This window comes from Sus scrofa, chromosome 2 (assembly GCF_054392235.1).
Source record: "Sus scrofa isolate SSC_HxYL_T2T_F1_AM1 chromosome 2, Sscrofa_HxYL_maternal_Yorkshire_Landrace_v2.0, whole genome shotgun sequence".
In the NCBI taxonomy this organism is placed as follows: Eukaryota; Metazoa; Chordata; class Mammalia; order Artiodactyla; family Suidae; genus Sus; species Sus scrofa.
In genome coordinates, this window is record NC_139384.1 from 42,007,886 (window position 1) to 42,033,561 (window position 25,676).

The 25,676-nt window shown below is 42.4% G+C and overlaps 1 protein-coding gene across 1 annotated transcript in view; it reads right to left on the minus strand.

Moving 5' to 3' along the window:
- The window catches only part of SLC6A5 (solute carrier family 6 member 5), a 95,205-nt gene extending 93,276 nt beyond the window's left edge, over positions 1 to 1,929 (minus strand). Inside the window, exons 1-2 of the mRNA XM_085011747.1 lie at positions 1,804 to 1,929; positions 1,008 to 1,108 (exon numbers count right to left, since the gene is read on the minus strand). The gene's annotated coding sequence lies outside the window, so the exon portion shown is untranslated. The remainder of the gene's footprint in view (positions 1 to 1,007; positions 1,109 to 1,803) is intronic.
- Positions 1,930 to 25,676: the final 23,747 nt, after the last annotated feature.

A 25,676-nucleotide genomic window follows, 5' to 3' on the forward strand; every position in this document is an offset into this window, starting at 1 on the left:
TGAGGTTCAATTTCAGAACATTTTCCTCTTCCTAAAATGTACCCTCGGGGCTATTTGCAGTCAAATCCCATGCCTAACCTCAGCCCCAGGAAACTATTGATCTGTTTACTGTCTCTGTAGATTTGTCTTTTCTAGAAAGTTCACATAAATAGACTCATACTATATATGTAGTCTTTTGGGTTTCTCTTCTTCTATGTAATATGATGTTTCTTGAGGTTCATCCACATTGTGCCATATATATAACTAGGATATTATAATGATTTTTAAAAATTATGTATACAGGTGGCTTACATTACTTATGAGTTTCACTTCAGGATGGCAAAGAGGGTTTATAAAATTTCTTTTTTATATAAAGGGAGGAGTCTCAGGACAGATTGGGAAGGATTAATGATTTTAAAGGCCCTGATACCTGTGAGTTTTTAAATCCTGTGCTCAGAAAGGCTCACTTAGAAGGGCAACTGGCAATCCCAACTTGAAGCAAACTGCAAATATAGGCAATGGTCTTGCACCAGTTGCTTTGATCATCAAATGGTGGCCTCGATTGAGATTCAGACCAGAATCAGAGAGACTAAGAGGGATTAAAAAAACCCCAAGAGAACCATCATGAAAATGTACAGGAAGAGCTTCAGATTCTATTACTCAGCCTGGGTTTCAGAGTGAATCACAGCACAGACTCAGGCTGACCTTCAAGCCCAACCCTCAGAGACCCATGTGGTCCAGCTCCACACATGCAGAAAGGAAGTCCTGAACCAGGAGTGGGGAGGTGGGGGGGACAGACCAGCCACACAGCCAGGCCAGGCCTGGGGGATCCTGAGAGCCTGATAATGTCAATCAGACATTGTTTAGTCCTTGAGAGAAGAGTCTGAGCCATAGAGGAATGGCTGAGAGAGAGAACACGGGGAGCAGGGCTCCAGCTCTCTCTTTCCTGACCCCAGCAGCTCTGGCCCAGACTGGCCTCCCCTCCAATTAAACTGACCGACTTTTCCAGCTCAGAAGGCCTCACTTACCTGTTGTCACTCCGGTGATGATGTTTGGAAGGTCTTACCACCTGCGCCCACTTCAAGTGGTTTAACAAAGTACGCCTGTGTTACTTTACTTCCCTGGAATCCTGGAAAATAAATGACCCCTTATGTTTATCGGTGCTTTCTTGGCCCTCTTTGCAAAGACGGGAGACAGCAAATTTGCCCTTTGACCTGGCTCTGGGCCCAGTCAGGCTCTTCTCACTCTTCAGGCTGCCACACCAGTTAATGGAGAGAAGAACACCGGTAGAGCAGTAAATCTGATCCCTGGAGATCAGGCCACACAGGAAGGGAGCCCAAGGTGGCCCTGGGACCCTCCCTTGACCATCCATAAATCTGCAACAGACAGGGAATACCAGGGTTGGGCTTAGCACTCCCCCCATCCCCGCCCCCCACCTTCCCCTGGCCCTTGGCCCTCACTGGAAACAGGGGTATGTGCTCAGGGCTGATGTTCTGGCATCCCAGGTGACCTCAAACAACTCTTTGGGCTTGGGAATGTTTTTAGAAACACAGATCTTGGAGTTCCCATCATGACTCAGTGGAAATGAATCTGACTAGCATCCATGAAGACGCAGGTTGGATCCCCGACCTTGCTCATTAGGTTAAGGATCCAGCGTTGCCATGAGCTGTGGTGTAGGTCGCAAATGCAGCTTGGATCTGGTGTTGCTGTGGCTGTGGCGTAGGCCAATGGCTATAGCTCCAATTCGAACCCTAGCCTGGGAACCTCCATATGTCGTGGGTGTGACCCTAAAAAAAAAAAAGACAAAAAAATAAAAATACAGACCTTGGCAATTCGTCCACGCAAGTGCTAATGAATCTGTAAAGGAAACAGCATTCCGAAGGCGCCTCAGGTGCCCACAGCGGTCCACTGAGCCACAGCAACTGGCGAGTGCTCCTAGCAGGAAACTATGCAGGGATGAGGGCTGGAATCTGGGCAGGATGGCATCCTCGCCTCACCTGAGGGGCTGCCCATGTGGTGGAGGCCCAGATGCCTGTATGGAGCCTGGCAGTTCCTTCCCAGGGCTGGTCGCCAACCTTCCACATATCCATGGCAATCTCCAGAGCTGGGTGGAGAGGTTTCTCAGATATTTGGGTCCTTCTGTGCTCCTCTGTGGGGTTTGGCCTTTGGCCTGGGCCTCATTTGAGAGCAGCATCAGGGCTGGGCCACCAGTGTGGGCAGGAAGGAAAGGGCAGTGGAGAGGCAAGCTCCCTGCAGCCCAGCCAGGACAGCCTGGGGCAAAGGCCGGGTGGTACAATGAACATTTCCAGCTGCTCACCACATCCAAGAGTCATTTTCTTGTGTTTAGGATGGAGAACCCACTAGCTGTGGAACAATTACTGTGTTGCAAAAAAGCATTAGGGCTGCAGGTGAGAGGAAAAACAAATAGAAGGCTCTTTAAAATCTGGCTTCTTTAAGGCTTCGGTGGCAAACTTCCCAGGTGTAGAGCATTCCAGGGCTCCGAGAGCCTGCTGGGAAGCTGCTGGATTACAGACATTTGCAAAGGACAAAAAAGAAAGAACAGTCAGCTGGTTTAGATAAAAGGTGTACATCGAGCCCTGGGAAGCCAGGAGTGTGTGTCTTGCAAGCAAATGGCAGTGCCTGCCTGAGCATAAAGGAAGCTGAATTCAGGGCTTCAAAAAAGTGAAATGATCATATCCCCTGCTTTTAAGAACTAGGGCAAGAAATAATTGCTTATTATTTGTTATTTGCTCACTCCTGATGAAGCACACACTTTCCTTGTATCCAGGTGGATGTAGAGAGAAAAAAGTGGACCATAGAGAAAGCTGGGCAGGATGGCGAGAGGATAGGACCACAAGCCTTGGACCACAGGTCATGGTGTCTGGACTTGCATCTGAGCCCTCAACTTCCTTCCTCTGTAACCCTCCAGTCCTCAGTTTCTCATCCGAAGCCTCATAAGAGCTGCTGTGAGGCCTAAATGAGATCCATGGGAAGTGCTTAGGACAAAGCATGACAAGTATCCTATCAAGTATTAGTGGTTATTAAGCACTTGACCACCAACTTGCATACGTGCAAAGCTGTAAATTAGTTTATGTTTATAGTCCAGGGGTAGGGTTCCATCACAGAGAACAGCCACAGCTACCCACCTCCTCTCCCTTCATGGTGCACTCACAAGGACAGCTCATTCTTTTCCTGCACGGCCCAGCTCCATGCCAAGGTGAGCTTCTCATCCATAAAATATTAAATTGTGGATGATCCAAACAGTTCATCTTATCCAGACCGTGTGGTTTTTCAAGTGTACAATTCAGTGGTTTTTAGTATATTTTCAGAGTTGACCAACCACCACAATCTTATTTTGAATCATTTTCATCACCCCATCCAACAAAAATGATACCCAAGAGCAGTCATTTCCCACTCCCTCTCCCCTCCCCATCCCCCAGCCTTAGGCAACTACTAATCTACTTCTGTCCCAATAGATTTGCCTGTTCTGAACATTTGACAAAGACAGAATCATATAATATAGTCTTCTATGACTGGCTTCTTTGCTTCTTCCTCATGTTTTCAAGATTCACCATCAGTCAATGAACATTTGGTTGTTTCCACTTTTTGGCTATTATGAATATTGCTGGTGTGAATAGCCATGTACAAGTTTTTGTGTGGATATATGTTTTCATTTCCGTTAAGTACCAGGAGTATAAATGCGGGGTCTTATGGGAACTCTATGTTTATCCTTTGAGGAGCTGCCAGACAGTTTTCCAAAAGTGGCTACACCATCTTACATGAACAGTAGCAATGTCTGAAGGTCCCAATTTCTCCACACCTTCTCCAAACTTGTTATTGTTTCTTTTTTTTATTATAGTCATGCTGGTGGGTATAAAGTGTGATGGTTTTGGTCTGTGTTTCCCTGATGGCTAGTGATGCTGAGCCTATTTCCATGTGCTTTTGTGTTGGCCATTTGCATACTTCCTTGAAGAAATGTTGTTGGATTGCACCCCACAGGCCTGCAAGCCTTGGTAGTTGTCCAGCCTAGAGACCAAAGAACTAGTCTGGAGACAGACACAGAGGCATCAATGGTTTATTGGACAGGGATTTTACACAAAGGGCCCTGGAGAGATCCCCACTGTGTGTGGCAGACACACTGTGTGTGGCAAGACGTGGCAGCAGTCTCGGCTACTGGGGGAGAAGGAGGCTATGATTTACAGGGGGAAATGACATCAGGTGGACTCATCAGTTACCAGGGAATAATTGAGCCCTATAAGTAAGAGAAATGGATAGTCATGTGAATGAAGAAGGGTCTAGTCAAGCAGGGGATGTACAAAGAGCAAGAGAACAGCCATCTTGAACGGCCTGACCACACAAACGTCTACTCAAATCTTTTGCCCATTTCGAAACTGGGTTGTTCATCTTCTTCTTGTTGAATTGCAAGTGTTTCTTATATATTCTGGATTCACATCTCTTTAGCTAATATATATAATTTACAAATATTTTCTATCATTTTATGGGCTGTCTTTTTGTTTTCTTATGGTGTTCTTTGAAGCACAAAAGTTTTCAACTCAGATACAATCCATCTTCTGTTTTATCACTTATATATACTTTTTTGTCATATCCAAGACATTTTTGCCTAATCCAAGGTCATGAAAATTCATTCCTTTGTTTTTTTCTAACAGTCTTATAGTTTTAGCTTCAACTATTTCATTTAAACCAACAAGGAAACTAAGACCTAGTGAAGGGAGAATTTGCTCCAAATTACATTGCTAATAAGTGTCAGATAAGTAATCTTTAAAAAAAAAAAAAAAGCTTAATTTTGTACAACCTAAAATCAATCTAACATCAAGACCACGTCATATTAGAAAACCAGAGTTTAAAACACAATCTATATTCTTCCTGAAATGGAATCAACCTTTAATTTGAGGCAAATAAGATCTCAATTCTTGAGCAATCAGTCCAGGTCAGGCACTGTGAAACCTGCATTCTCTAATTCTCAAAGCCACACCATAAATAGATGCTATTATTATCCTTATTTTAAAGACAAAAAAATTGATGCTCAGAAAGTTTTAGGTAACACATCCAATCACACAGTTAATAAGAAGCAGAGCTGGGTTTTAAATCCAGGACTTTTGCTCTTGTTGACCTTTTAGAAAAACTAATGATTATGGCTGAAACCCTAATAAGGGGCTTCTAACATAATAGGAACCCACTGATGACTTGAACTGGACCCCAACAGCCATGCCCATTCCTTGTCACATCTGTTGGTAATTTCTATCGGTGGGGTTGTGTTGATTTGTGGTGGTGAAAACCCAGTCACCACAAGCATCTGGGTTGCAATGAAGTCCTGAATCTTTTTCTTTAAATCCAATTTTCCACTTGGTTTGGCTGGGCAGGAGAGTGTCACATTCTGTGGCAGAGGTCAGTCCTATAAGGTGTTTGTCTCTATTTACATAATTCATTAGAACATTTTCGAGAGGGGGAAAATCCATCTTCATCGACATGAGCCTTGGGTAGAGAGAAGCAATCCCAAGCTTAGAGTTCAGTATTAGCCATGTACAGAGGTCTAGGTTTACGGTTTCAATCAGGCATATTTATTTACATGTGGAAATTCCCCGTGGGAAGCTGAAGAACACAACTTAGGAGTGGTCCCCAAGTGGGAAATTGAACAGTACACTGAGCTCCTTTTATTTCCATTTAATTTACCATCGGTATCATTACCATTATTTTGTTAATCATTTCACTAGCAATGATGTAACTTGGGACCGAGGTAATTGCAGCCAAATGGGGAAGATGCTTATCTGCAGTATTTAGTTAGCAAAGGCTTTCATTCACCTTTTTAGGGATGGGTATTGTTCTTGCCTTTATTCATGAAGCAGAGAGCTGCCTTGAAATGTCGAAGATATTAAGAGCTCCCTGCAGCTTAATGAACTCTACTTGGTTGAAGAGAGGTTTCTGCAATTTTCAGCTCACTGCTGCCTGAAAATGTATCACACTGCACAGGGAGATGGCTTTCTGGGACTCGAAGACGCCCGTGTGAAACAGGCCATGGTCTGAGCAACATGGTGTCAATGATCATGACCTTGCATTCAGAGACTTGACCCTACTATTTGATAGCTGTGTGACTCTGGGCAAGTTACTTACGCTGAGTCTTTATTTTCTTGGAAATACTGCTTATCTCATAGATTGTTGGGCAGTAAATGGGTAAGACAGGTAAAAGACTGGGGCAGTCCTTGACCCAGGATAGGTATTCATTAAATGCTCTCTCTTCCCCGAAAAAGTGCTGGTTTGGAGGACTTTTCTGTCTCAGGAGTCTGGGAGCCAAAGGCAAGAAAATTTTAAGGAGCTTCTGGAAGGGAGATCCCTTTTGGTGGGTGGGAATGAAGACCTTGGAGGGGCTACAAATGTATTTGTGAGGGGACTTGGTCTCCACACTCAGCGCCAGATTCCAGGGATCCCCCTTATTTGAGAGCTAGAGACCCCGTGTGACTGTGCCCTGCCTACTTCTGCTTCACCCGCAGCCCCTCCCCCACTCTCTCCTCCCATTGTGCTCCCTGCCTCCCTCCCCCAGTTCTCTCTGAGGTGCCTGATAGCCCCCTTCAAGTTCTTTCCATAGGCTCCCCCATTGCCTGGTCTACTTTCTCCCCTCCCCCTCCTCCTGGCTGAAACCTCTGCATCCCCTTGGTCTTGGCGTCTCTGTCATTTTCTTTGTCATGTCCTCTCTGGACAAGCCTGTGATGGGCTCTCATAGATCACACTGTGCTTCTCCACACAGCACAGAGTGGTTTGTAGCTAAATAGGCGGGACTTTTCATTTAAAATACCATCACCACCTAAAAGCTAGTTCCTTGAAGCCAGGGTCTGGGAGTATTTTGCTTCCATCATCTCCCTTAGAGGTGTTCAGTTATACTTGTCCAGTGGATGAATTCAACTCTGGGGAAAATGAAGAGGGGCTTTGATGCTGACTGTTGAACTCTCACAGTCTTGGGTTTAGACTTTCAAGTCAAGGCAGGAAGATGAAAAGTATTCATATGAGCAGACACAGTGTGCTTTCTGTCTGCCCAAGCTCTTCTAAGCACTTCTGTGCATCACCTTATTCCAACTTCATAACCACCCTAGGATTACTATCATCCCCATTGCAAAGATGAGGAAACCGAGGCACAGAGGTCCTTCTCAGGTAATAAGTGGTTGGACTTAGACACTCTGGCTCCAGAATGCATGCTCTTTGCCACTAAACTATACTACTCAGCACATATTCTTCTCCCCTAGAATATGCTCTCCTTTCTATTCTCCCCTTCCCACCACATCCACACATGTTTTGGGCCTCAGGTTCTACGTGAAATAGCACTTCCTCAGGGAGATCTTCTTAAGCCCTGGGTCATCAGCACTTGTAGCATCGTGTTTCCTAGCCACAAAACCCGACCAGTTATTTCCTTGTCGATGGAAGGGCAAGTCTTATTTATCTCTGGAATCCCTGTAGCAGCTGGCACAAGGCTCTGCCTACAGCAGGTGCTCACAAACTGGTAGCTAATGTGTAATACTCCCAGAGTTGCCATTGTAGAGCAGTAGAAATGAATCCATGAGGATGTAGGTTCGATCCCTGGCCTCACTCAGTGGGTTGGGGATCCGGTTTTGCCATGAGCTGTGGTGTAGGTCACGACGTAGCTCAGATCCTGCATTGCTGTAGCTGTGGTGTAGGCAGGTAGCTACAGCTCCAATTTGACCCACAGCCTGGGAACTTCCATATGCCAAGGGTGCAGCCCTAAAAAGCAAAAATAAATAAATAAATAAATAAAAATAAAATGGGGAAATCCGGTTGTGGTGCATCGGACTAGTATCCATGAGGATGCAGGTTCAATCCCTGGCCTCGCTCAGTGGGTTAAGGATGTGGCATTGCCATGAGCTGTGGTGTAGGTTGCAGGCGTGGTTCGGATCCTGTGTTGCTGTGGCTGTGGCATAGGCTGGCAGCTATAGCTCTGATTTGACTCCTAGCCTGGAAACCTCCATATGCCACAGATGCGGCCCTAAAAAGCAATCAATCAATCAATCAATCAATCAATAAATAAATAAATAAAATGGAATGCTCCAGTATCCTCAGAAGTCAGCTGTTAATGATATCTGTGTCTGGTGGTATGTCATTGCATGTGTATTATGTGTAAGTTTGACTCAGCTAACCCCCACCCCCCCCGCCCCGGGAACTTACCCTAAGGAGATAATCATGCAAGTACAAAGTGATGTGGATAAAAGGATTGTACACAAGAGCAAAAAATTAAGAACAAGCTAAGAAGGTGATCAAAGGGGGGACTAGTTAAATAAACTGTTCTCTCCACAGAATGGAATCCTATGCAGCCATAGAAAAGGATAATATAAATAGATTTACAAGTGATGACATAGAACCTTATCCATACTGTATTGGTGAATGTTAAAAAAAAAAAAGTAGGAGATTGATAACTCGCTATGCTGAGAGCTTACTCTCAGGTACCCTGCTAAGCCCTTTTTATAGACCTTGGCTCATTTGATCCTCCCAACAGTCCTATGGGGTAGGTTTGTTCTGTAATGATCCCTAATTTATAAACAAGTAAACTTTATAACTTTACTTTTTTTTTTTTTGGTCTTTTTGCCTTTTCTAGGGCTGCTCCCGAGGCATATGGAGGTTCCCAGGCGAGGGGGTCTAATCAGAGCTGTAGCCGCCGGCCTACACCATAGCCACAGCAACGCCAGATCCTTAACCCACTGAGCAAGGCCAGGGATCGAACCCGCAACCTCATGGTTCCTAGTTGGATTCGTTAACCACTGAGCCACGACGGGAACTCCCTATAACTTTAAATTTATAAACAAGTAGTGAAGCCAAATTTCAGCCCAGAGTCACCTTCAGAGCCTGTAATCTATGTTATACTGTCTCTGTGATCCTGTAAGTAATGTTGCATAAACATTATTACAGAGACTGGCAGATACCCCTGGATATCCATTTCGCCCTTCTTTCATGGTAATAGGATTTCTAGCTGAGCACATGGCTGCCAGAACAAGGACTACGTTTCCCAAAGGCCCCTGCAGCTGGGTGCGATCATGTCCTTGGTTCAGGCCAATGGGATATAAGTGGAAATATCATGTATTCCTCTGGCAGTTCTTTCTCTCTCTCCATCTCCCTCTCTCTCCCTCCCTCTCCCACCTTGCCTCTCCCGGCCCATTTCTCTGCTTTCTGGAGCACAGATGCTTTGGACTGTGAGGCGGAGGCCATATACAACATAGTGATGAGACGGCACCTGCCTGGATGACTGACACCAGGGAGAACCTCAACAGTCCTGAACCACCCACCCAGACCTCCATGTGAGAGAGAAACGGACTGCTATCACATTGACGTCATCATTATCTTCACTGTCTGTCATTTGTAGCTAAACAGAACCTAACACATGCACACACTCGTGTGGCCATGCATAGAAAAATTCCTGCAAAGATGTTCATCATCAGGTTAACAGAGGTTGCCTTAGGATTGCAGGATTTATAGTGATTCTTTCATTATCTTCATAATTCTCTGGGCACACAGGCCACTTCTTACAAGAGCACTACATCAAAAGAAAAATATAGCATAGTACCCTCTATCTTCCACCCTACAGTTTTAGTTTAGTTACCTAATTCTCACCTGCCCTCAGCCCATCTGTAGCACTGTGACTCTGGATGATGGCTCACTGTGACTCTGGATGATGGCTCTCCTAGGTGCACTTCTGGTTTGCCTACATTGAGGCTCAAGCTTACATCTGCAAAACTGTATCTGCAGCACACCATTGTGTTAGGAGGGGGAGGAAGTATTAGTTCCATGCCCTCTTCCCCAGGAGGGGAAGAAAACCAGAAACTCAAGCTAATTAATGTTTCCAAAGGGAAGACAGATGGAAATATACCTGGAGTTAGCCCATTTATTTAATAAATATGGATGGAGGGCCTGTCTGTCCCAAGCTTTGTCCTAGGTATGAGAAGACGGCAGGAAGCAGGAAGCAGTCTTTGTTGTTATAAGCACACAGCGTAGAGAAAGGGACAAACATCAGCCAGCAAGCATTTAGAGGCCTCTGTGTTAGCCTGCCTTGCCGAGCCGGCCTGTGTGCAAACCGATCTGTTAGTGATGGTTCTGCCTCCCAGAAGATCTGAAGGTCTCACTGCCTCCTTCATTCACTTGACAAACACTTTCTGTGTACCCAGAAGCACCAGGCTGTGAACTGGGGCTTTAAAGGCAAGCAGAATAATCTATTCTTAAGATTCAGCCAGTCTGATGGGAGTGGCAGCACTAGAAATGATTGCGACAGGGACAGACAGGGGTCAGATCTCTCACTGGCCTCTGTCTGAAGATCAAAAGGAGCTCGTGACCTTGCCTGAAGGACAGGTGCCAGGAAGGCTTTGGGGCCACAAGAGTTCTGCTAAGTCCTGAAAGTGAATGAAAACTGCTAGGCCGTGTCTCAGGCTTGGTGAAAGAGATTCTTTCTGACGCGCAGGCATCAGCAGCAGTGAAATTACTGGGGGCCCTATAACTGTCAAGTACACCAGAGGTCTATGCGCACATCCAAAAATGGGATTCAGTTATCCATGTGATAAATGCATGAGTTGGGCTTCCTAATCCTGAGACCTGGCTGGAGTTGAGTGGGAAAGACAGGGTTGGGGAATAGTGGTGGGAGGTGTCTGCTCAGTTCTGGGTCCCCAGCCAGGTCCCACAGACTTGTGTCTGAGACCTACAGGACAGGCAGAGGCTGGAAGGGCTGTTTTCATAGGACTGTGTGAGACCTGGGGGCATGAAGCAGTGACCCGTTGGTGGGTGGAGGAGGGTAGTTTGGTAGTATCTGTTAAAATGTAAAACCTCCAAATACCGGGACTCAGTTCTCTTTCTCCACATGTCCCTTAGAGAAGCATCTGCACCTGCCTAAAGGAGAGAACGTTAAGAAGAGTGACACCAGGATAAAAAAAATGTGGTACATATATATATATACAATGGAATATTTCCCAGCCATAAAAAAAAATGAAATAATGCCATTTGCAGAAGGTTGATGGACCTAGAGATTACCACAGTAAGTGAAATAAGTAAGAGAAAGATGAATACTATATAACTTCTATGTGCAATCTAAAAAAGATACAAACGAGAAGTTCTTGCTGTGGCTCAGCATGTTAAGAATCCAATATAATGTCCATGAGGATGTGGGTTCAATCCCTGGCCTTGCTCAGTGGGTTAAGGATCCAGTGTTGCCACAAGCTGCAGTGTTGGTTGAAGATGTAGCTTGGATCCAGCATTGCTGTGGCTGTGGTGTAAGCCTCAATTGCACTCAGATTCTACCCCTAGCTCTGGAACTTCCATATGCCACAGGTGCATCTGTTAAAAGAAAAAAAAACATAAATAAAATAAAAAAGATGATACAAATTACCTTATTCACAAAACAGAAATAGACTCACAGCATAGGAAACAAACTTAATGGTTGTCAAAGAGGAAAAGGAGGGGAAGAAAAATGAGGAATTTGGAATTAAAATATACATACAAGTATATATAAAATAGATAACCAATAAGGACCTACTGTATGGCACAGGGAACTATAATCAATATCTTGTAATAACCCATAATGGAAAAGAATCTAAAAATATATGTATGTACATAACTGAATATACACATACACACTTATATAGCTTAATATATATATCTGAATCACCTTGGTGTATACCTGCAACTAACATAGCATTGCAAATGCTTCAATTCGTATGCTGAAATTGTACACTTCAATGAAAATCTTTAAAAAAAAAATCATGACTCCAGCACTGTTTGTCATCACTAAAAAACAAGATGAAAAGCAACAAAAATAGAAGAAGAGGAAGCCACTTACATGCTGGTCTATGAAATAAATCTCATTTATTCTATGTTATGCAATAATACACAAAAATGAAGGCGTGAGGGGCGGGGGAGATATCTCCTGACATGGGAAAATCCATAACACAGACCCATGATGGAAAAAAGGGTAAGTTGTAGAACAGTAGAGTATGATACCATCACCATCACAGGGAATAGTAATCAATTGTTCCCATAGAAACTGTGTAGAAGAGAGCCTGGAAACCTAAATGCCGAATTGACAACATAAATTAGTTCTGGGGAAAAGGAGAGAAGAAGCAGTACTGGGGAGACCTTATCTTTACTGCTTTGGTTTATTTAGAAAGGTGATATTATTATGCATTACTTGTGTAATCTTAAAGATTGCTTTTTTTAAAGCATTAAAATAGATTAGCAGTTGATGGCTGCCAGGCTCCCCTTTTCCCAGTCTCTAAGGGATAGAATTCTTATGCCATAACTTACAGGATCATCCCAAACCAGCCGCACTCTCCAAGACATCCCTCATCTGACTCTGCACCGAAACAGTCCTGGGCCTCCCACGATGGTCTCAGAGGCCAAGTACTCATCTTCTCCCTTCAAAGATCTTAGTGGAACTGTTGGCAGTGCTTTGACATTTGTTCACTCAGAGCTAACTGCAGGGCGAGTCTATGATTACAGTGATTTTTTTTTTTCAATAAAGAGAAAGGTTGAACATGTAATGTTAACACTCAACCTGGTGTAAAAACATTTCAACCCAAAGACTTTGGAAATTGATTTTTGTGGTGAGCAACCTGGGAAACATTTGTTAGATGTTGCTCGTGTTTCGTTCTGTGACTTGCCAAGAAGTGGTATGGGTGTTGATTTAGAGGCATGGTTTTCAAAGGGTGGCCCCCAGATCAGCAGCATCACCATTACCTGGGAACTTGTTCAACATGCTCCTGTTCAGGTCCCACCCAGACCTACAGAATCAGAAGCTTTGAGAGTAAGGCCCAGACGTCAGTGATGAACAAGCCTTCTGTATGATTCAGGTGCACATTCAAATTTGAGAACCTCTGATTTACCGGGTAAAATAGAAATGGCCTCTGGGAAAGCTGATCGGTGCATCTACAAAGAAACAGCTTCAACAAAACCCTATTCACATTTCGGTTCTCCTTCAGATAACAGTCAAATTGCCACTTTCACAAGAAACATTTTCTAGTTCTTTTTCTTTTCTTAAAGTATAGCTGATTTTGGAGTTCCCATCGTGGTGCAGTGGTTAACGAATCCGACTAGGAACCATGAGGTTGTGGGTTCGATCCCTGGCCTTGCTCAGTGGCTTAACGATCCAGCGTTGCCATGAGCTGTGGTGTAGGTTGCAGATGCAGCTCGGATCCCGTGTTGCTGTGGCTCTGGCGTAGGCTGGCAGCTACAGCTCCGATTAGACCCCTTGCCTGGGAACCTCCATATGCTGTGGGAGCAGCCCAAGAAATGGCAAAAAAAAAAAAAAAAAAAAAGTATAGCTGATTTACAATGCTGGGCCAATTTCTTCTGTATAGCAGAGTGACTGTCATACATATACACATTCTTTTTCTCATATTTTCTTCCATCATGTTCTATCCCAAGAGATTGGCTATAACTTCCTGTGCTATGCAATAGGTCCTCATTATTTATCCATTCTCAGTGTAACAGTTTGCATCTACTAATCCCAAATTCCCAGCCCATTCCACTCCCTTCCCCCTCCCCCTTGGCAACCACAAGTCTGTTCTCTATGTCTGTGAGCCTGTTCTGTTTTGTAGATAGGTTCATTTGTGCCATATTTTAGCTTTCACATATAAGTGATATCACATATCTGTCCTTCCCTTTCTGACTTACTTCACTTTGTATTATAATCTCTATTTGCAGCCATGTTGCTGTGAATGGCATCATTTTGTTCTTTTTTTATGGCTGAGTAATATTCCGTTATATGTATGTATCAAATCTTCCCAATCCATTCACCTGTCAGTGGACATTTAGGTTGTTTCCATGTCTTGGCTATTTTGAATAGTGCTGTAATAAACATCTGGATGCATTTTTTTTTTTTCTTTTAAGGGCCACTTCTGTAGCATATGGAAGTTCCTGGGCTAGAGGTTGAATGGGAGCTGCAGCTCTCAGCCTACACCACAGCTACAGCATACTGGACCTTAGCTGCCTCTGCAATCTATGCTGCATCTTGCGACAACGCAGGATCCTTAAGCCACTGAATGAGGCTAGGGATTGAACCTGAATCTTCATGGATACTAGTTGGGTTCTTGATCCTCTGAACCACAATGGGAACTCCTGCATGTATCTGTTTGAATTATGGTTTTGTCAGGATCTATACCCAGGAGTGGGATTCCTGGATCATATGTTCTATTTTTAGTTTTCTGAGGAAACTCTATACTGTTTTCCATAGTGGTTGTACACATTTTCCAGTCCTATGCTTCCACTACCCCCTTTATCACAGCATATTTTACATTTATTTGTGCGCTCATTTAATATTTGTCCTCCTCTCCCTGACTACACACCACAATCGGTGAAGTAGACTGCAGGGCCAGGCATATGGCAAGCACTCCATACATATTTGTGAATGAATGAACAAACCCTTCATAGAGAGCTTCTTCCTGATTTTACTACACATGTCCCACAAATCAATAATGAAGCTTTCTCTATCAAAATCATCACGATTTTTCCAGAATTGAAAACTTAGAAACTTGTCACATTCATTCATCTCTAGGTACGGGCCAGTTGCCAAATCTTGTGGATTCTTCTACTGGACTGTCTCCCCTGCCTGACCAGCATCCCCACTGCCAGCCCTTAACTGAGCTCATCAGGACATTCACAGGCAAGGCAAAACAGTCTCTCAACCGACTCCAATCTCGCCTCAGTCTACTTGATCAATTTCCTTTAACTGTTGTGTCCACTCAAATTACAGATCTCAACTATTAGTAACTGATCAGCATTTTCGCAGTTTCCAAAGTGCCTTTACTTATTAAATATTAGCAATCATTTCTTGGTGTCTTACATGCCAGGCACTGAAATGATTCCTATGAATGTGAAGAAGGTGCTTTATTATTTATTCTGTTTTCATGGAATGATAAAGCCAGGGCTGCTGGGATCTATGTAACTGGTGTGCAGTTACTCAGCTCCTTAGTGGAGCGGCAGGATTTGGCCTCTGATTCTGTGACCTGTCTTCTGTGCTCTAAGGCTCTCCATTTATCCTTTATCCACAGTTCCTCTAGCTCTCAAGAGCTCAGGTATTTGGATTCCATACCTGGTGCTTCCTTGTCACTCCTGCTCCCACGCCGTGCAATGAGAACAAGCATGTGGAGAGAAGATAAGCTCTGGACATGGACTTGGCTTCATATCCAGGCTGTGTGATCCACAGCAATATTTCTTCTCAGAATCTCAGTTTCTTTTTCTGTAAAGTAAGGAACGTTAAGACTCTGAACTCATCAGGTTGCCATGAGGACAAAATGGGATAATACTCTTACCGGTGCACTCAGTGTAAGCATTAATCAGTGCTAACTATAATTATGCCTACTTTTAGTTCTTTGTACATCACATCTGAACTCTATCCACCTTTCAAGGCTATGTGTATTCTGGGCTCCTCTTTTCCTAACTCCATTTCTCTTTATTCTCAAAGGGCTCATCTATTTGTTCTCTCAGTACATATGATAATCATTGTCATGGCTCTACTTCCAATTATAAAAAAAGGTAGATGCTCTTTGAAGAATAAAATCAAACAATATACAAAGAAAAGAAAAAAATTCCTAATCCTGCCCCCCGCTGCCCCTCGAAATAACCACTGCAAAACATCCTTTCTTCTGTGTGTGTACATTTGTGTGGGCAATTGTACTTAGACAGTGCTCTAAAATCTGATTTCTTTCATTCAACAATATCGAATAGTCATCTTTTCATATCAGTAATTATAGATCAAATCTCCATTTACAACAGCTGCATAGTATGGTTTAACATATAACATGTTATATTGATGGACTGTATTGGTTAACTACTGTTGCATAACAAATCATCCCAAACTCAGTGGTTTAGAACAATTTTAATAAATATTGTATATATTCTATATAAATTATACACATTTTATATACATTGCATATATAGTGTGTGTGTGTGTGTGTGTGTCTATAATGTCACATGTCTGCAGGTTGGCTGGAATTTAGCTGGCCTAGCCTGGCCTCAGCTGGGCAGTTCTGCTTCAGTTTATAACTGTTCTATCTAGAGGATGGCAAGGAAGACTCTTCATATGTCTCTCATGCTCCTTCCAGGGCCAAAGAGCCAAATGAGGCAAGCTATGGAGAATACAAAAACACAGGAGGGAGAGCAGCAACAGTCTTAAAGTTCAGGCTTCATATCACTTCTGCCCACATACTATTGACCAAAGCACACTACACGCCAACTCCAAAATCAAGGGATGGAGAAATAGACTTTGATTAGGATAAAGACATGTGCAGACTGGGGTGAAGAATTGAGACCAACTATTCAATCTGTTACATAATTTGGTTTCCAATTTTTTATTATGAGCCATTTTGAACCTCTTTGAACACACATTTTTGTTTATTTGTCCAACTTTATCTTCATGGAGGTTCCCAGGCTAGGGGTGAATTGGAGCTGTAGCCACTGGCCTATACCACAGCCACAGCAATGCCAGATCTGAGCCACATCTTTGACCTACACCACAGCTCACGGCAGTGCTGGATCCTTAACCCACTGAGTGAGGCCAGGGACCGAATCTGCATCCTCATGGATACTGATCAGATTTTTTTCTGCTGAGCCACAATGGGAACTCCTTGAAATACATTTCTAAAGTCACACTGCTATGTCAAAAGCATATGCATTTCAAATATTGATGCATATTGTCTAATATTATTCCAAAAAGATTGTATACTTTGAATAACAGTGTTAAGAGTGTGATTTCCTTACTTTTGCCACTACTAGATTTTGTCAATTAAAAAAAAAAAACTCTGCCAAGATAGAAGAAACATGAGATCTTAATTACATTTCTTTGATTACTAGAAGGGTTGGAAATATTTTTCTGTTTTCGCTCTTTCAGATATATATTTTTTGAATGGTCTCTTCATGCCCTTTACCTTAACTCACTCTTCTTCAAGTTAAATAAAATTTTCACAAAAATAGAATGAGGTTTCTTTTCTTTTCTTTTTGCCTTTTCTAGGGCTGCTCCCGAGGCACATGGAGGTTCCCAGGCTAGGGGTCTAATGGGAGCTGTAGCTGCCGGCCTACACCAGAGCCACAGCAATGCGGGATTCGAGCGGCGTCTGGGACCTACACCACAGCTCATGGCAACGCTGGATCCTTAACCCACTGAGCAAGGCCAGGGATCGAACCCGCAACCTCATGGTTTCTAGTTGGATTCATTAACCACTGAGCCACAACAGGAACTCCTAGAATGAGGTTTCTGCTAGTTTCTCTTAACCCAACTCTTGTGGGATACTGTGTGTTGTCACCTTGCCACTATCCCCTTTACTGAGCAGAATGCAATCAGCCAGGTTGGCAAGAAGGCAAAGCACTGAAGGGGTTCATGCCCGTCACTTGACTGGGCAAAAGCCATGGATGTGAGAGAGCTCCAGAAGGTCAGAACCTGGAGTCAGTCTTCTGTGAAGAGTGACAATTCTTGTTTCTGATGATGCTGACTCAGAAGGCCTATTATAAAATCACTAGTTTTTTTTTTTTTTTTTTTTTTGATGGCAAGAGAAAACTTCTCTATTATAATCAATGCCATTGGATATCTAAATGGTTTCTAGTTGAGGGCATTTTAATGTATGAGCATCTAAAATTAGAGTCTCAGTTGGCAGGTTCTGAGAAGAAAATGTCAAGTCTGTATCCTTCTAGTGTGGCTAAAATGCTTTGAACTCAGGGAAGAATGTCAAGAGATCCTTCCTTCCCATCACTTTGCCTTCTTCCAGATCATTTGATAGGAAACTTGAGAGTTGTGGAGACAAGACTGATTGGGCTGGAGGTTGAGTGGTATGAGAATAACAATGACCAGAAAAGCTTATACTCATACAGCACTTTTTAGGTGTCGGGCATTGCTCTAAGCACTTTACATATGTCTTAACGCATTTAATCCTCGCAACATCACATGAAATAGGTATTACTGGCACCCTGAAGTGCAATTGCTTTATTGCACTTTGCAGGTATTGCTTTTTTTTTTTTTTTAAACAGATGGAAACTTTGGGGCAACCCTGTGTTGAGTAAGTCTATGGGTACCATTTTTCCGATAGCATTTGCTTGCTTTGTGTCTCCATGTTACATTTTGGTAATTCTCACAATATTGTAAGCCTTTTCATTGTTATCATTGTATTTTTTATTTTTATTTTTTTGCTTTTTAGGGCTGCACCTGTGGCATATGGAAGTTCTTAGGCTAGGGGTTGAATCGGAGCTACAGCTGTTGGCCTATGCCGCAGCCATAGCAACGCAGGATCCAAGCCATGTCTGTGAACTACATCACAGTTCACAGCAATGTGGTATCCTTAACACACTGAATGAGGCCAGGGATCGAACCAGAATCCTCGTGGATACTAGTTGGATTTGTTTCTGCTGAGCCATGAAGGGAACTCCTTGCTATGATCTTTGATCAATGATTTTTGATATTACCATCACAACTGGCTGAAGGCTCAGATGATAGTGCTTTTAGCAATAAAGTATTTTAAAATTAAGGTATATATGGTTTTTTTAGACATAATACTATTGTATACCTAATAGACTACAGTAGGGCATAAACATATTTTTATGAGCTGGGAAACCAAAATATCATGTGATTTCCTTTACTGAGATATTCACTTAATTGTGTTATGGAACCAAACGTGCAATATATCCAAGGTATGCTTGTATCATTATACCTATTTTATGCCTGAGGAAACTGAGACAGGAAGGTTATATTTGCCCAAAGACCTACTACTAGTAAGTGGTGGGCCCAGGATTCAAACTCAAGAGCTCTGGCTCCACAGTCTGTGCTTCAATCACTTTGCTAGAATTTCCCCAAATGCACAGCATGTCCGCAAGTGAATTCAAAGGAACAGACCTTGCAGGATGCTGAATGCTATTACGCTACAGGAAATGCTGAGTTGAGGTTATCAGGTCTTTTTCCCTTGGCACTTCTTAGGACCTGTAATGTGCCAATCTCAGTGGTAAATTTTAAAGAAGCAGATTAACTCTGTTACATTTGACCCTTTCAAATCTTGTTTCAGCAAAGATTTTTAAGACTTCGTATTCCTCAGACCATGTGTTGTTAAACACTAGCATAGGGGGCTTTCGGGTTAGACACATGAGCCCACTGGAGCTGGCTGGCATCAGCTTGTGAGAGCCAATTGTTAAATGTTCAGGGACTGCGAAAGCCAGTTGTTAAACTCAATTATTATTAACATTGAAATTATATTTCTATGTCTATTTATGTCACTGTGTCTACATGGTGGAAATATCTGTGTTCTCTTAAGCATCTCTTCCCACCTCCAAGTTCAGGGATGTCATGCTGGTAGCTTGAAGTCAGCCATGGTAAGAGTATTTACCCCAAGTGGCAAAGGCTCCAAATCAGAGCTTTTTGAGGTCTGTTTTTATACAATTGGATGTCCAACATGTACCAGCACATCCCTGCAGATACACAGGCTTAAAATACTGATTTCACCATTAAGTGGGATTCTAAGAAAATAACTCCATGTTTTTGAATTTTGATCTATTTTTTAAGACAGCTGTGAGGATTACATAACTAGCCTGGATTAAAGCAGTAGTTCCCTCAGCTGGCTGCACATCAGAATCACCATAGATTCCCAATGGTACTACTCAAGACCGACAGCATGAGACTCTCCAGGATGGTGCCTTGGGATCTGCGTTTTAAATAAAGCTAGCAGGATATGCAGACCTGAATTTGGGAACAAGTGATAAAAGCCACTAGTAGAAAAAAATAAGGAGATTTCAGGACTAAGAAGCTCTGTAGAGTTATGTTCCTCTTCCACCTCCAGCGCAGGCAGCAAGCATAGAATCAAGATTTCTCCCTCCCAAGTGTGACTGGATACAGAGCCGAGGCAGAGAAAGGGTCCCCGTGTAAGAAGCCAAATCAGGATAGGCCCATCCAGAGGATGTGCATCTAACTCAGTTTTGAAACTGCATTCAGAATGCTCTTAACTAATCTTACGAGCTTTTTAACTTGTCTTGCATCCAAATCTTGACAGTAAGGCCAAGACACCAGGATGAAAGCAGGTCGCTCTCATCTTGGTGCATCACTCACATCTACTAAGGCCAACAGCCAAAACTCATGTATCGAATCCGACCCCTGAACAGGATCTTGCAGACACTGCTCCACCTCCTCTCAATCCAGCTACAGCTTGAATATCAGAGGACTAATTTTGGCTCAATTTAGAAGGCAGTAATTCTTATTATCTAGGACACACACACACACACACACGGTTATAAAAATCAAATCAAAGACTACAAGAGATCATAATAACAGAATGAAATTTCCTCTTTAAACCCACTCCTCCTCCCCAGAACCAACCTCTTTTAATTTGTTAAATGATTTGTTTTACATTTTTTTTTTGCTGTCACCTTTAAATCCTTAAATAATATATTTATATCTCTTTTTTAAATGGCCACACTCATGGCATATGGAAAGACAGAGACTGAATCCAAGCTACAGCTGCAACTTACACTGCAGCTGTGGCAACCCCAGCTTATTTTTCTATTTTTTTATGCATCCATTTTAGGCAGTATCTCTTATTACCTTTCTCTATATTAGGTTTTGCTTACTTATAATACCCTAGCTTTCTAGTATCTATTGCTCTTCTATTTCCATAATTGGTTACTTCAAACATTTCACACAGATGCTTTTATTGTTTATTCCATCAACACCAGATCGTGTTTCAAATTCTTATTTGAAACATCAGAAAAATTTTAGCGTTCCTACTTTCACCTCTGCTTCCTGCACCACCCTTCCTGCTCCCAGCTAGTGTCTTCTGTCTTCCCACATTATCAAGGCCAAATGGACTTCTGGGAGATGCAACCTGCCCAGCTGTGCCTGAGCTTTTGAGATTAAATGACTACTGTGATCTCTCTGGCTCAGCATATTCAGGTCTGTCATCAAACGTTTGTCACATATAATGGCAGGGAACAGAGAACATAATTTTGAATTCCCTCAGCTATTCTTATATCTATTTAAAGAAAAAGGCTCTTTTTTTTTTTCTGGATGACAGGAGTTGTCTCATTAAAGCAAACATTATAGAACAGCATGAAAAGGCAGGGCAGACGGAGGTGTAAGGGGAAGAAATCTTATTAGGGTTCCCAGCAGGAGGGTCACTGGAGACACACACAGACACACACAGACACACACACACACACACACACACACACACACACACACGAAAGACAGACCTGGGACTCCATTCACATTCATGTGGTCTCAGCTCCAGCCACACACACACACACACACACACACACACACACACACACACACACACACACGAAAGACAGACCTGGGGCTCCATTCACATTCATGTGGTCTCAGCTCCAGTCAACAGGGGAGGAAAGTATGCTGTTCACTTTTAGAAAACATTCCAAAGGTACTCCTTAAACCACAAAAAATGTTTTGTTCTTTCAAAGTCCTTTAGGATAAAGATGGAGATAAAAACATGACACAAAAAAAAATCCTTGCTGTCATTATTATAATACTCTATAAGGTTTCTGAAAAGTTATCTGGTCAAGATTTCTTATTAGCTACAATATTCCCAATTATTGTCGTTAGTTTATGCAGCCATGTGTTGAAAAGATTTTGAGATTCACTCATAATTTTGTCCTCTTTCCTGACCAACTAATTCATAAATATGGAAAACAGTATTAAATTATTTTATAGTTTGATCTTTTAAAAGAAACAAACCATATCTTTGCAAGCTGTTTATGCACACTTACCATAACAGCAGAAGTAGCCTCTGCCAATTCCAAGATACACCAAATTACATACTTTTTGAAAAGATCAACATGCAGGTCAATTAAAAATGTCATAATTGTGTATATGTTGAGTAACTAACTCATTCAAATGCAAACTCAGGGTTCTGCTGTGGACTCAGGATCATAATAAGAGGGTCTCAGGCTCTGAAATTTTAAAACATCAGAGTGGTTAAAAAAAAAAAAAAAGAGGAACATTTAAACACGTACATATGATCTACAAGAGGTTTCCCAAGTCAAAAAGGCAAAAGAATTTATAGGTAATAAAATAAATGATTAAAGAGGAGAAATTGCCATAGTATCATTTGTTATTTGTGGCAAACCACCAGCCTAGATGACTGGCCAGCAGACATTGCGTTCATATTTTAATCCAACGGGTATTTATTGAGCTCCTACTATGTACCAAGGCACAGTACAGCAGTTAATGAAAATGGACAAAAATTCCTGTCCTCCTGGAGCTTACATTCTGGTGGAGGGAGAAACAAAATAAAAAGATAAACTGGTGAAACAGACTATTAGATGGCTACACATGCTGTGAGAAAAATAAAGGAGGGAAGGGGACTGAGAGTGTGTGTGCAGGTTCTGCAACCATTTTTTTTTTTGGCTTTTTAGAGGTACCCATAGCATATTGAAGTTCCGAGGTTAGGGGCTGAATCGGAGCTACAGCTTCTAGCCTACACCACAGCCACAGCAACGTGGGATCCGAGCCACATCTGCGACCTACACCACAGCTCACAGCAACGCCAAAACTTTAACCCTCTGAGCAAGGCCAGGGATCAAACCCACAACTTCATGGTTACTGGTTGGATTTGTTTCTGCTGTGCCACAGTGGGAACTCTGGGTTCTGCAACTTTGAACTGGCCGGAGAAATCTCAACTAGAAAATGACTTCTGAGCCCAGACTTGAAGGAGATGAAGGAATGAGTTAGGGCACCATTTGGGGGGAGAGCTTCTCAGGCAGAGGGAACAGCCTTGGCCAGAAGGCACGCCTGTCAAGTGTGAGGACGGAAGGGAAGGCCAGAGTGCCTGGAGTTGGGTCGGTGGGAGAGTAGCAGGAAATGTTTCAGAGAAGTAGGTGACGGGGCCGGAGATCATGGGGTGCTTTGAAGGCCAGTGTAAGGACTTATGCTTTTATTCTGAGTGAGAAGAGAAGCTTATCCTAGTGTTTTGAGGAAAGGAATAAAAACCTGATTTATATCTTAAGGGAATGACTTCAGCGCATGTATTGAGAATACACAGGGTAGGGTATAGTGGATCAAAAGCAGAAGAACCAGTTAGGAGGGTCCTATAATAATGTAGGTCAGTGGTTCTCAAACGTTTTTGGTTTCAAGACACATTTACATTCTTACAAACTATTAAGGACCCCAGAGAGTTCTTGTTTATGTGGATTATATCTACTAATAGTTCTGTACTAAAAATTAAAACTGAGAAATAATATTTCTGTATTAATTCACTGAATAATAACATACGTACAGAATTCCCGTTGTGGCGCAATGAGATCTGCTGCATCTCTGGAGTGCTAGGACACAGGTTTGATCCCTGGCCTGGCACAGTGGGTGAAAGGATTCGGCATTGGTGTGTAAGTCGCAAATGTGGTTTAGATCTGATTCCTGGCTTGGGAACTCCCATGTACTGCTAGGAGGCCAAAAAGAAAAAAAAAAAAAAAATACATGTTAACAGAAATATTTTTTATGAAAATAACTATTTTTCCAGACAATATATTGACAAGAGTGGTGTTGTTTATTACGTTTACAAATGCCTATTATCTGGTTTAGAATAACACAGCTGGATTATCATAGCGGCTTCTGTATTCAGTCTTCTATGATACGTTGTTTTGGTTGAGGCACATGAAGAAAATACAGCCTTACGGTGGGGTGAGGGGGTTGCGGGAATATTAGTTCATCGAATCGTGCAGATCTTCCAAACGTTGACATGTTTCACTGCGTGGTATCGAAAATCAGCTATTATACCACATCTAGGTTCAAAACATGCTACCCCAAAATATGGCACCTTGGTTTAGTGAATATTTCAAGCTGCAAAAATCTGAGAAATGGCAATGTGAAGATTTTTTTCTTCCTTTTTTCTTCTGCTTTGTCAGTCTGCTTATGACCCACTGCTTCTCAGTAAACAGGTAAACCCACAGTGTTCTTCAAAGGCTGTTAGAATAAACTTTGATTCGTTCTTAGGATTTCGCTTACCTTCAGGAAGGACTTTCTGACTCTCCCTGGAAGCAGGTCATAAAACCCTCCTGTGAGAGGTGCCCTCCCTGTACCCAGAGGAAAAGAGCACCCATCTCTAACAACGAAGGCACACAGAGAGGAATCGGAACCAACAGGGCTTGCTGTTTCCCTGTTTATTAAACTTGGGTCATCTCTGTCCTATCTCATCTTCCCAAGACTTTCCACTCTTCAAAACTTACACAAAAACATTCAAGTTTCACTGTTTCTTCAGGTCTTCATTTATTTCCTTATGACGGCTCATGTGTCGTGTAAAACCTACAAAAATTTGTATGCTTTCCTCTTGTTAAAGAGGTCTCAGTCAAGAAATTAAAAAAGGGTAGAGGAAAAAGAGATCTTCCTCCCCTATACCCCAGCCTCAGTCTTGAAGAACTGGGAAGCCCTCAAGCTCATGGTGGTGGATACTTGTTTTCCAAAATTCTAATTTGATAATGATTTTTAGTCCATAAAGTGAATATAATCTACTTAATTTCAGCCTCTTTTACTATTTGCTAGACTATTGGTATCTTCATTTTAAAGAGTAATTCAGTGATAGACAAGTTTTATATACATTTAGCTATACTCTAGATGTAAATGAATGCTAAGTCCTCTACACTGGCCAAGAGGTTGAGGCAATATACAAAAACTTCTTTGGCAGGTTTTTCTGCTTAGAAAAGTTTATCCTAGCTTTTGGGCTGGAAACAGACATAGAACCATTAAAAATGCATAGCCTCAAACAGCAACACGACCTCCTCCGACAGCTGGGCCGGGATTTTATACCTTTCCATGGTACCTCGTGGATTAGTAGGATAAGAGTGCCACATTCCAGGCTAAAACCAAGTCAGGAAGGCACTGGGAAGCCTCAAGGCATGTTGAGAACTGCTGATAGAAGGCCCCAGCTGTATTTTCTAATGTTAGCAGTTACTTTTGGGCCCCCAGTCCAGGAGGTTAAGTTTCATGCAAATTCTTTCTTTTAGGCTCAGAAGTCAATTCATCAGCTGAGTTAGTTTGTAGCTTATGGGTAGGGTTCAATCACCTCTAACTCTGAAAAGTTCTATTTGGCCATTTCTGTGGTCTTTTATGTAAAGGTTTCTAAATGAAGTGGATGATCAGGTACACAGTTTCAGCTTACCGCTTCCCTTTACACAGGACAATAAATGGAGCAGTTTGAGACAGGAATGTTAATACTGTAACTTTAAAAAGAAATTTAGGGTAAGCCTTGGTTAATTCTCTAAGTCTTCCTAAGTGGCGAGCTTCTGGTTGCTTAGCTCCAAAGATCATCTAGTGTTCTATTATGTCTATCTTCTTTACCATGGCTGTAATGAAACATATGAAGAAATATCTACCTATAATTTTGCCTATCTCTGTTTCAATAATGTTTTATTTACCAGAACGAGCAATAGGGTGGACTGGGCCCTAGACTGTAGTTTACCGACAGTGCAGTAGACAATACTTGACTTCAGCTATCTTATCTTGCCTTTCATAATAGATTGAAACTCCCTGACAGTACTGCACACTTGATATAACCTTTGTGCTATTCTGCTACACAAAAGACCTGAACATTTGGATGTTTGGGGTATGCAATGTCCCAGCAGCTTATTAAACAGCGGAGTGGTGTCACGTTTCAGTGTTTCCTGTTGAATGCCCCTAGCAGTACTGTTACCTTATGTCTTCTATTTGATAGCTCGATTGGTGAGATTAGTAT